The sequence below is a fragment of the Pagrus pagrus genome, assembly GCF_965226575.1.
Source record: "Pagrus pagrus genome assembly, chromosome: 14".
In the NCBI taxonomy this organism is placed as follows: Eukaryota; Metazoa; Chordata; class Actinopteri; order Spariformes; family Sparidae; genus Pagrus; species Pagrus pagrus.
In genome coordinates this window covers 3975301-3986165 of record NC_140198.1, presented here as the reverse complement: position 1 = coordinate 3986165, position 10865 = coordinate 3975301, and the positions used below count along the sequence as shown (strand labels likewise).

General features: G+C 44.0%; 1 long non-coding RNA gene across 1 annotated transcript; it reads left to right on the top strand.

The window, feature by feature from the left end:
• Positions 1-3583: 3583 nt before the first annotated feature.
• Positions 3584-6640, top strand: LOC311269178. Its single transcript, XR_014624052.1, has 3 exons — positions 3584-3853; positions 4003-4273; positions 6490-6640. It is a non-coding gene; the product is annotated as an uncharacterized lncRNA (long non-coding RNA).
• Positions 6641-10865: the final 4225 nt, after the last annotated feature.

Here is a 10865-nt window from a genome sequence, read left to right as displayed (position 1 = left end):
TTTTTCACTAGACATTGGAAGGTTTGCAAAATTGGATATTTTTGACCAGATGACAGGTGTGTTTGTGGGAACAAAACCAGGTGTTTTTTTTATGAGATGTTGGGACATTTCCAACTGTGTTTGTAGCAACAAAAACTGATCATTTCACAAGACGTCCAGATGTTTGTGCCAGACCGTAAAGCACAACATTGTCACAAGGTAAAAACAGCCTGAAGAAACATTAAGATGCAACATAACAAAATAAATAAATACATTTTCATCATCTTTGCATATTTAGCTGCCTGGCTGCAGCCAAAGACATGTTTCCACTCCAGTAAGGCTGCACGATGTGGGGGAAACAAAGGACTTTTGGTTTCTGCGATATGAAAAACTAACCCTAGAATCATTGAGATAATTTTTTAGGGGATAGCATTTTGTCAAACAGCCAAAGTTGACGCTGCTTTGTGAGATAAATTGATCAAGAATGATTGTCGTTCACAGAGTATGTGTGTCCAGCTGTGTTTCTGCAGACAAAACCAGGTACTTTGATTAGATGGCTGGACATTTCCACCCAGGTTTGTCGCAACAAAAACGGATAATTTTGAAAGACATCCAGATATTTGTGCCAGACCTAACCAGGCCATAAAGAACAACAACATAAAGAAGTGTTAAGTCCTACATATCTGTGGTTTGCAGACATTGCCAATGTTTATTCAGGCAACTGATTTGGCTAATCTTTACAAATACAGTCAAGTCAAGCTGTGATTGAAATAATTAAGACGACCTACTATACAGCTTCCCAGTCAGAAGCCGCGTCTGTGGTTTGTAAACCACCGCTGCATCTCTTTTAATCACACAAAACCTTAGAAGACCCGTGAAATCCAGTGAATCTGTTTCAGGCTGCTGTCGCTTTAAAATCCATGAAAATTGATGAGCGTCGCGCAGTGTCCCAGGCCTTGAAGACGTGCTGTAGTTTATGATAACGCAGACTGCTGATGTACACACTGATACGAGATCTGTGTTAAGGAGAAAAGGCGGAAAAAGGATCCATCTTCTCCCGGTCATGCAACTAAAGGGATTATTCTGGGTCACAGGTTCAAACAGCCACTGTAGTTCTTTGCTGTTCTGCCGAGCTTTCGCCCGGAGCTGCTGGTCGGCTCCCTCGTCGTCACTACTTTCCCTTCTGCCTTTTATTTTCTCAAACTTCCCAATTTTTGCTTTTCTCATTCGTTTCAGCCTTTATCTGCCTCTTCTGTCTGTGTTTGTGCCTTAAAGGAAGGTGACTCAGGGAGGTTTTTAATGGATATCAACAAGGAGGTTTAATGGATATAAACAGGCTTCTCACAAATAGCCTTGGAAGAAACCATAAGAGAGTACTCGGTGTGCTAAAATTGCTTTTCACCAAAAAGAGAGCAGGTGTGTTCAGTTGTAATGAAAAGGCACCTGGATGTTCTTTAGACTTCCCAAAAAAATAATTAGAAAGAGCTGCACGTCCTGTGTGACCGCTGCAGCTACAAACCAACAAACCTCGTCAACACTTCTCCGTCATAACAACAATGTAAACGGTGTTCAAACATGCTCCTCTACACCCGCGTGCACACAAAACATTAATGATCAATAGTAAAAGGAAAGCTCAGGAGGCAAAAACAAACCTGCTGAGTGAATGAGCAAAAGCAACACAGCATTATTGGTTTGATTAAACTCGTGACTTGTTTTACCACTTTGTCGACACACCATCTTCTGTGGCCTTGTTTATTATGACAAAATACTGCAATGTCCTTTTGAAGTGTGGAAAATTGTCCTCGGCTCACCAAAACATAAAAGCAGCTAAATGTGCTAAAATAAGTCAAAACTTTAGGGTCAATTTTCTATTTCTCTCGTCACAATGCTGGGCTTGTGGTCTGGTTAGGTTTAGGCACAAAACACAGTGTTAGGTTCAGGAAAGAGTTGTGTTGGCTTGAAATACATGTTTTAGTCCAAGATTTTGACCCAAAATATCCTTTTGTTGTAGCCACAGACACAGCTGGAGATTATCCCGAGGTTTGACTTTAAATGTTCCAGTGATGATACTTAAAATTACCGAAGCACAGACTCGAACTGCGATCCCCCAGTTTGGCTTCGTTGTCGTCCGTATCCTGTCTATCCTATATCTTTTAGGATGCATAAAATGTTTCAGTAATGGTATTAAACATACCCTGTAGCACATCACCTGTACATCTAACTAAAGTGGGCTGTGAGTCTGAAGGCTGGCTTTCACTCCCCACGTTTTTTTTTTTTTTTTTTACAAAGGACAGAAGTGACTGATGTTGTTTAAAGGTCATCCAGTACACTTACTTTTTGCTTTCTGAGCAAATTAGGCCGAAGGATTGAGAGTTTCTGTGATTTAAGCTCTGTACGTGTGTTTAACAAGTACCAGAATAAACCTTTAAAGACTCCCATTAATTGGAGGAGACAGTACTTAAGGACATGTGCATTTAGTTTAGAAAGAGTCTTCTCCTTCCAGCATTTAACTGTATGTTAGGTGAGGAGTATGCTGCAGGATAGTCTGTCACAATCCACACAATCATCCAGTCCAGCCTGCTGTGGAGAACATTCAGCTCATTAGCAGAGGACTTTCACCGACAGAGCGTTCTTCCATCTATACGACTCTCCCTATTAGCGCCTTTAAGCCTCTTCCCGAGCTCGTCTTTTCCCATTTTCATTTCATTTAAATCTTATAGTTGTAATCTCTTCCCTCTCTGTTGTCGTTTTCTTTTCTTAGATAATAATTCAGTGTAAACGCCTCAAAAGGTTGTTTTCATTTCATCAAGACGTCCCTTCAGTTATTTTAATACCCGAGACTTGTTTGGGGAAACAAACAGTTTCTGTCTCATTATCCTCACAGAGCTTAATGTAAGAGGAACCAGCGCCTGTGAATAAATGTTTCCTTTTATCACAGGTTTCGTTTGCTTCACTCGTGGTATGTACACCAATCAGCCACGATGTTAAAAACCACTGACGAGTTATATGACGTAATGCGCCCAAGACGGGTCCAGTGGGATCTGAGGGTTAGTGTAACCAGTCAAATCTGATTAAAACGGCTTAGAAAGTTTTGTGATTTTCCCCTGAAATGAAGTTTAAATTGTCTCTTTCCCGCAGGTCATACATCTCCTGCTCACACCACCCTCTCTTACGGCTCGATCCAGAGTGCTGCGCCGTGACGTTTTCAGCTCATCCCGCCAGAGCACTTGAACGCACGTGAGTTCACTGTCTAATGTTTGAATCGCCTCACCTTTCTTGGTAATCCTGTGTGTTAGTATCATATCCTCCTCTTCCATGCTTATTTAAAGTCTGTCTGCAGCCACATCACATCTGTTTAAACCGTCGTGAATCTCAACTGTGCGGCACCGGCAGTGAAACAATGGGTGTCATACAGCCGCCGTTTTTTAGCGCTGCAGATCTTCCTATTGAAAATGAGTCGTCTGTCTCCTCTTTTAACGTCTCTGTTCAGACTCTTCTGTCGGGATGCGGTATTAGCAGTAACCTTGTAGCGTAGAAGTGCAGACGCGCACATGTCGCCTCCATTTCCTAATTTGATTCATTTTGCTGTGCAGATTCTCTTGAGTCTCTCTTCTGTCATTAGACTCCCTTATCTTTCTTTATTCATGCCCTCTCGGCCTTGGAGAGGTTCATCAGAGGGTTTCCGGCTTCTTTTGTGACTCGAAACAGACTTCAGCAGCACTCAGCCAGCCGGCGCGGCCTTCGGCTGTGATCTCCAGAGACGGTACAGAGCAGCAGGTTCAAGATGAGGAAAATTCACTTTCTCAGGGACAGTGAAGAAGCTGAGATCCAGTCTGCTGTGGCGAGAACAAGCAGTTTATTTGGTGCTTGATAGGTATGAAATTAAAGCTGGAGTGCTTGTGTGTGTGTGAGGTTGATATTACGGTGTTTACTGAAGGTGTATTATGAGATGAGAGAGTCTGCAGTCTGTGCTAAATTCGATAGATATGAAATGTGTGTTTACTTTCTGTTTTTCTACTGCAGGTGTGTGTGAAGCTTCTCCAGCAGCAGCAGCAACAAACCTGCCAGGTGTGAAGAGGATCGCATGAACAGTTCTCGAGATTTATGTGAATCACACACACACGTAGACGGACAGAGATTACCTGCTTTCTAGTTGGATTTATCAAACCTGATTACAATTCAAGTTGAGACTAGTTTGTTTCTTTGAAAGTTTAATTCACCAGCAGACGGCAGAAAAACAACAACAACAAAGTCGGATCACTGCACAGAAATCCCAAACAGGACTCACGCTGGGGTAAGTAAGACTAGGAGTGTAGCTGCAGCCATGCTAGCAGCTTTGAACTACATGCTGACTGTGATTAAAATCCGTACCTGACCCGAGCCCGACACTGTTCACGCAGGCTGAAGTACTGACTTTGTGCTTCCCTTTCCCCTTTTGTTAGCATGGTTACAGCTTGCCCTTTCATCCTGATCCTCATTTTTTGTCTGAATCGGTCCCGCCCGTCGTGAGTTTGGCTCAGGTAATCGCGCTGTAGTGTAAATCTGTACAAATTCTCATGGCAATCCTTCGAAAGGTTGAAGTATTTCAGTCTGGATCAAAGTGGTGGGCAGGCTGCCATAAAGCCACACTGCTAGCATGAATCAAACAGCGATGACATTTGCAACCCCTTTATTTCTGCCCTTTCTTGTGCTTCAAGTCGTAATTTGAGACTATTTGCTTCATAGCGGGATTGTGAACGTAGAGAGAGGAGAGAAAAACACTTCCATTTCAAGTCCTCGGAGCCGAGCAGCACACGATGAAGACTCCTGACTATATTTGGACCGACATCATCGTCCTCAGGAAGCTGTGACGCTCTAACGAGGTTGAGCATCTCTTTAGCTGATTTCTGATGAAAAAGTAAGAAAGTTTAACATTTTAGAAAACTCGATAATCTCCTCACGAACGGCCCTGATGGTTCTGAGCAGTGATTTGAATCCTCCACGTTGTCGTAGCTGTCGTTGCCTCTCCTGCACCTTTTTACTTCTCTTTCCGTCGCGGTACGCTTTCGGTTTCTCATCTTCTCTCTCTGTTTGAACTCTTTCTCTGTCTGTCACACATGAAAACAAGCATCGTTATTAGCCCTTCTGCTCCCACATGCCATGAATCTGCCGTAATTGAGACCTTGATCATCCCACACAAGACGATGCATGGATGAAAGACAGAGGGAGAAAGACAAGGTCCAATTAGTATCTCTGCAGCAGCCCGGCTCCCGGGAGTTCCAGGTGGTCCCACGGATCTAATTTGAGGAAGATTTTCGAGAGCTCAAAAGTTATCTCAGTCGGTTTATTGAAGAATATTATTCATGCACTGAATACCTGCAGCTGCCAGTCATTCAGCGATTACAAAACCTGTGCAGTCCCAAGTTAGTGCCAGGAGAATGCAAGAATTAAGGCTGCGAAGGAGGAAGTGAGGAGAAGACGTATAACGAGCAAAAATCTGTATAGGAAGGAGGTCGGGTTCAGTTGTTGGGTTAAAACAAGCACTGTTTCATTCAGGAGGCCGTCATTTTCCAGGATCTGAACAAACGATTACTCTTGTTCTTCTGTTGAGGACTCAGTGAACACCTTCATAATGTCGAGGGTACTGACCCTAGACGAGGTCTGGTGGGTCTGCAGACCTTCACTCATCTCCAAATATATCAAACGAACGTCTGTGACGCAGTCGAAGACGACCTGCCTCGTCCATAAAATGGATTCTTTGTGAATCAAGAGAACCCTTCAGCTTCTATAATAAAGCTCAGCTCCACAAAGGAGTCACCATTTTCCCCGTCTGAAATGTGTATGACTCACTCAGTTTTGCTGTTTTGTGGAAATGCTGCAGATTGAGGGATCATTTCACTTTGATCTGCACTGAGACACACTCGATCAAGTTGAACATCAAAGCCCGAGGTCGTGCCTCACCCTCCAGTTGTGCCCAGACTCCTTCTCACGTCTTATTCTCTCTTATTATTCTGCTGAATGCATCCTCCGTCACAACAACCCACATTACTCTCCCAGACTTCAAGGTGTCTCAAGTACATTTTAGTTTTTTTCCGGCGGCACAAATGATTCACCTCCATTTTTTTTTTTGGTCTGTCCTTTATTTTTGTCTCAAGTCTTTTTTTTTTACCTTGAAATAAAAGTAAAAAGAGCGAAACGGCGTTTTTAGATTTGATTTCTCCCTCGTTCATCTTGTGCTGAGCTGGCTCCTTTCCACCTTTTTGTCTTCATGTTGATAATCCAGCAGATTCACGTCTTTCATTAACACTTTAGACCGAAACACATCTCTTCTCTGTTGAATCTAACGCAGCATGTGCTCCACTGAGCTCTGCCTCTGTCTGTTCCCTCTCTCTCTCTGCGTCTGTCCTTTAATTGGATGAGGACACAGCAAAACAGGAGGGGAAAAAAAAACATAACTCTCTGAACCGAGCCTGTAATGCGTTCTTTAAAAGAGGAAATGCAACCTAAGCTAAAATCTCTCTCCTCTTTTAGTCTCTGTAGTGGGTTACATGAGAAGCTTCTGCGTCCCCGGTGGAAAACATGGCACTCCTTCAGTCAGACCCACAGCAGAGCAGATCGGCTCAGCGCTGCATGAGGGGGCAGCAGCCTTCATCGACCTCCTCGTCATCTTCTGCTGCCGGGGATGGATGACAGGATCGGGGGGGGAAGCTCCTCTCTGGGGCTCGTGAACTGAGTGCTGGTGAGCCCCGTGTTTCTACTTTAATAATGAAAGGAGTAACTTCAGTCTAATGCTGCTGCTGCACCACTGAATGTGTACAGCATGTTCTACAGTAATTGTCTTCATATTCTGCATTCAGTTTACACAAAATCCATTATTTACTGCACACAGTGTGAGCACAGCAACCGGAGCACGAGCAGGGTGTTGGTCAGGGCAGCAATTTCTTTTTCCTGGCCTCAGCGATAATATTCACCATATTTTTGTCTCCTATGGATCATGTCATCACCCACATCCTGCTCGCTCTGATGTCCTGATGTCAAATAAATAACAAACAAAGATAATAAACCACAGAGGGGCAGTGTCGATCCTACAGCGCCGGTTATTGTTGAGGATATTGCCGTAACAGAGACAAGACGCATGTGCAGCATCTCCAACGCTTCATCCCGGCGCTCCTGAGCGCACAGCCAGCACTTTCCTGCCTGGAAAAAAACACCACGTTGATACGGACCTTAAATTAGCTGCCTCTTCACGCAGTCGTTGACTTTGTCCTTCCTCATCAGTCGAGTTCACCGCTGGCTGCTGTCGGACGACATGCTGATTCGTCCGAAAACTTCCTCTCTCAGATGGAAAGTGTCCTCCTGAGAGGAAGCAGGCACAGTGTGTCCCTGCCGACTTGTCTTTCCCGCTGGCGCCGCCACACGCCAGGACTTAACAAGCAGACTGAGACAAGTTTGGAAGTGGTTAGGGAGCATTTACCCTCCTGGTGCTTTATGCAAGTAGGTCACTGAGCTAAAGACTGCAGGAGCTCCTTCAGCGAGTACACTCTGTCCGCTGTAGATGAACTCGACAGGGACAACGATCCCTTCAGACCACACTGTACTGTATGTCACGCTCACATCCTAATTAACGCCTAAGCATGAAGCTTCATGACTTTCATCAAGTAACTCCTTCTCACGGACGCAGGACAGAGACGTGTGAAATGATCTTTCATAACGAGGTCCATCGTTTCTAATGAAGCATGCAATGGGTTTAAATACGGCTCATCTTGAAGTGGATTCCTGCTTTAAAACACCGGGTTCGGTTTTAATTAAAGTGGAGCTCCATGTGTTGCATATTGAGAGAAGCAGCGAGGTGAAGAGCCCTCGAGGAACACAACACTCAAGACAGACAGCTGAGAGGGCCGACAGCATTCAGGTGCGACATGACACGTGTGAAGAGCACTTCATGATGCCGAGAACACACTGAGCAGCAGGTTAACGTGCAGACAGAATCGAGCATTAATATTAATGTTAATGTTTATTCATGATGGAGATGATTGACGGGGCTAATGATCAGGTCAGACCAAATATCACGGATGAGACTGCAATTACACTGCAAACAGAAGCCTTTCTGAAAGGAAGTCGAGTTACGAACAACATGGCGAGAAAAATACCTTCTCTCTGAAGTGTGTTTCTCCATTCATCTCCCATAGGCTTCAACGTGGCACCAAACCAAGAATCAGTGACGTAACGACCTTTTCATCGATGGTACGCTGATCGGTTTGACACGTGTATTTGGGCAGAAAGCACATAGTTTGAAGCCCGACGAGGTGAATTTGCAAGATCACGTGATCTCACAAATCTATCCAGCTGCCTCGCAAGGTGAGTCATGAAAAACTCGACAACAAACTAAACCCTAAAACTGAATGTGTAACTTCACGGGTGTCATGATGTTGGGATTCATTTTTATTGTTTCCTGTTTTATTTTTTCGGGTTCAATCCTCATGTGTCATGTTTTACCTTCCACTTCCTGCCTTTGTCTGTTTTCCCACCCTTTTTCTTGCTCACCTGCGCCCCCATTAGTAAATCATTCCTGTGTGTTTAATGGTGCGTTCCAGTGCAAGTTGGAAGTCTGAATTTCCAAGTCGGTATTTCAAACTTCCAATCTAAAAGCGTTAAAAACTGATGAAAAGGTTAAAAAGTAACTGTTCACTATGTGCGCCGCCGTACTGCTGTGATGTCATCTGTGTATACGTCGGCGAACTCGGGGATTTGCGGATCTTGTCCGAGTTTCCGACTTGGTATTCCGGCTCGGATAACCGGTCCATTGAACGCACCATTAGACTGTGTTTTCCCTGCACTCTTCATTGGCGTTTAACCTGCGTTCGCTGCCTGATTGTGGGTTATTCCTGTTTTGTTACCTGCCTTTTGCATTTTACATCAGCTTTCACTAGAGCTTGTGTTTGTTTTGCCCGATGTGACGATGTGGACCAGAACTCTGTGACTCTGTGATCAATTCAGTTTTGGTTTCATTACAGCTTGAAGCGACACACCGTTACGATGCCGCTCCACGTCGCTCCCGGCTGAATTATTCAAGATTGCAGGTAATAACTTACAGTTTTATTGACTGTCGTTGTTGTCGTCTTTGTGTTGCTGCTGGTTTTTACACAGACATTATTGTGGCGTTTACAGAACTTATTACCTGTAATTCATCACATCCTTACAGTGTATATCTCATAAAGAACTGAGAGATTGCTTTTGCTGTGTTGAGGTTTGAAAGTGCTGATCAAAGCAGCCAGACTTTTCACTAAATTAAACAGAAAAAAAAACAGAAAAAAAACAACTTGTCAGCGTCCACAGCAGGAGCTCTTTATTGATTTTCATGGCTTCTGTTTCAGCCTCATTACTCATCGAGCCACAGTCAAACCGGAGCGGGGGAACTTCAGAGGAGACGCTGCTGCCCACATGAAATTGCCAAAATCACCGGAGGAAACAACCAAATCCCAGACCTAATTGAGAGCCAATCAGTTTCAATTACAAGCATTTTGTGTCGAGCGTGGTATCGCTGCTGTGAATGCAACGAATGGCAGGAGGGCTGCCCACTCACGCCCACTCTCAATATGTTATCGTGCCATTTTTACACAGCGTGGTGGGGTGAGAGACAAGACAGAGTGAGAAAATGCCAACAGAAACTGTCGAGGACCGCTGCCAAGTTAAATATTCAGCCCACCCTCACAGAAGCACAGCCTCGCTCGGTCTCTCTCTTCCTCTGGCAGATTCCCTCTATCATATGTTCGGCTCATTTTACTTTATTTGACTTGTACAAGTGAGATGGTTGGTGGTTTCTGCAGGAAAGTGATTAATATATAAATGGAAAGCTTGAATTGGAGCAGAATTTGCCTGATGGCTGGTGGTGCTAGACACTTTTTATATATATATTGTGACATGGAAAAACCAAGTCAGTTTAGTGCCTTCATGTGTGGCTTCAGGTCCCGCTGATGTAACGAGATTGTCCTATGGCAGCAGTCGTCTCGGCAAATACCAGATAAAGACATATGTGTGCTTGTGAGGTAGCTGTAGGAGTTGTGAGTGTTGCCAGACAGGAGCAACAGTGGAGGTAGTGTGATGTCGTCATAGAGCCACAATAGGGATTTTAAGCAGAGACGGTTGAGGGGGCGGCTGCTGCGTTCGAGAACAAAAAAGCTCCACACTCGACACTTCCTGACATTGTAGTCCAACAGAGATAACGTGGTTTGTGCCCCCAGGAGTCCATCAAACAGTGAAGCTAGGTGCAGAAATAGCCATTTTACGAGGTGGCTGTTCGGATGTAGCCCTCACTGGTTAAAGTCCCTAATGTCCTCAGAGGGCGGAGGTCAACAACACACTGTCGGAGACAGTTTCCTGTTTCCTGTGACGGTCAACTTCTCTTTGAACCGTGAACACGATTGTTTCCTAAACTTCCTAAGTGGTTATTCTTAATCCAAAGACTCTGTGAATGGTTACAACCCATAAAGACCAAGAGATAAGCTAAGCAACATATCATCAGTGTAATCAGGCAGCTAATGGCAGTTATAGATGAGATAAATATCTATATAAAGATAAGATACATTTAAATAACAAACACAAAAATGACGACACCACTGGATACAATTTCCCATTTGTGGCGACAAAAACGAGAAGTCCGGACATATTCAGCTGTGTTTGTTGTGACCAAAACAGGAATTTTAAGCAAAAACATGATATTTTTCTAACATTAACCAAGTGTTTTTGTGCCTAAACCTAACCAGACCATAGGCACAGAGGTTTAACTTGCAGAAACATACTTTGCAAACATTGGTTCTGACGATTGGGTCGGAAGTCTACGTCAACCAAAACTGTAGGAAACCACTTACTGTAGTTAAGTTGTAATCTTGTAATTTGATTTCGCAGTG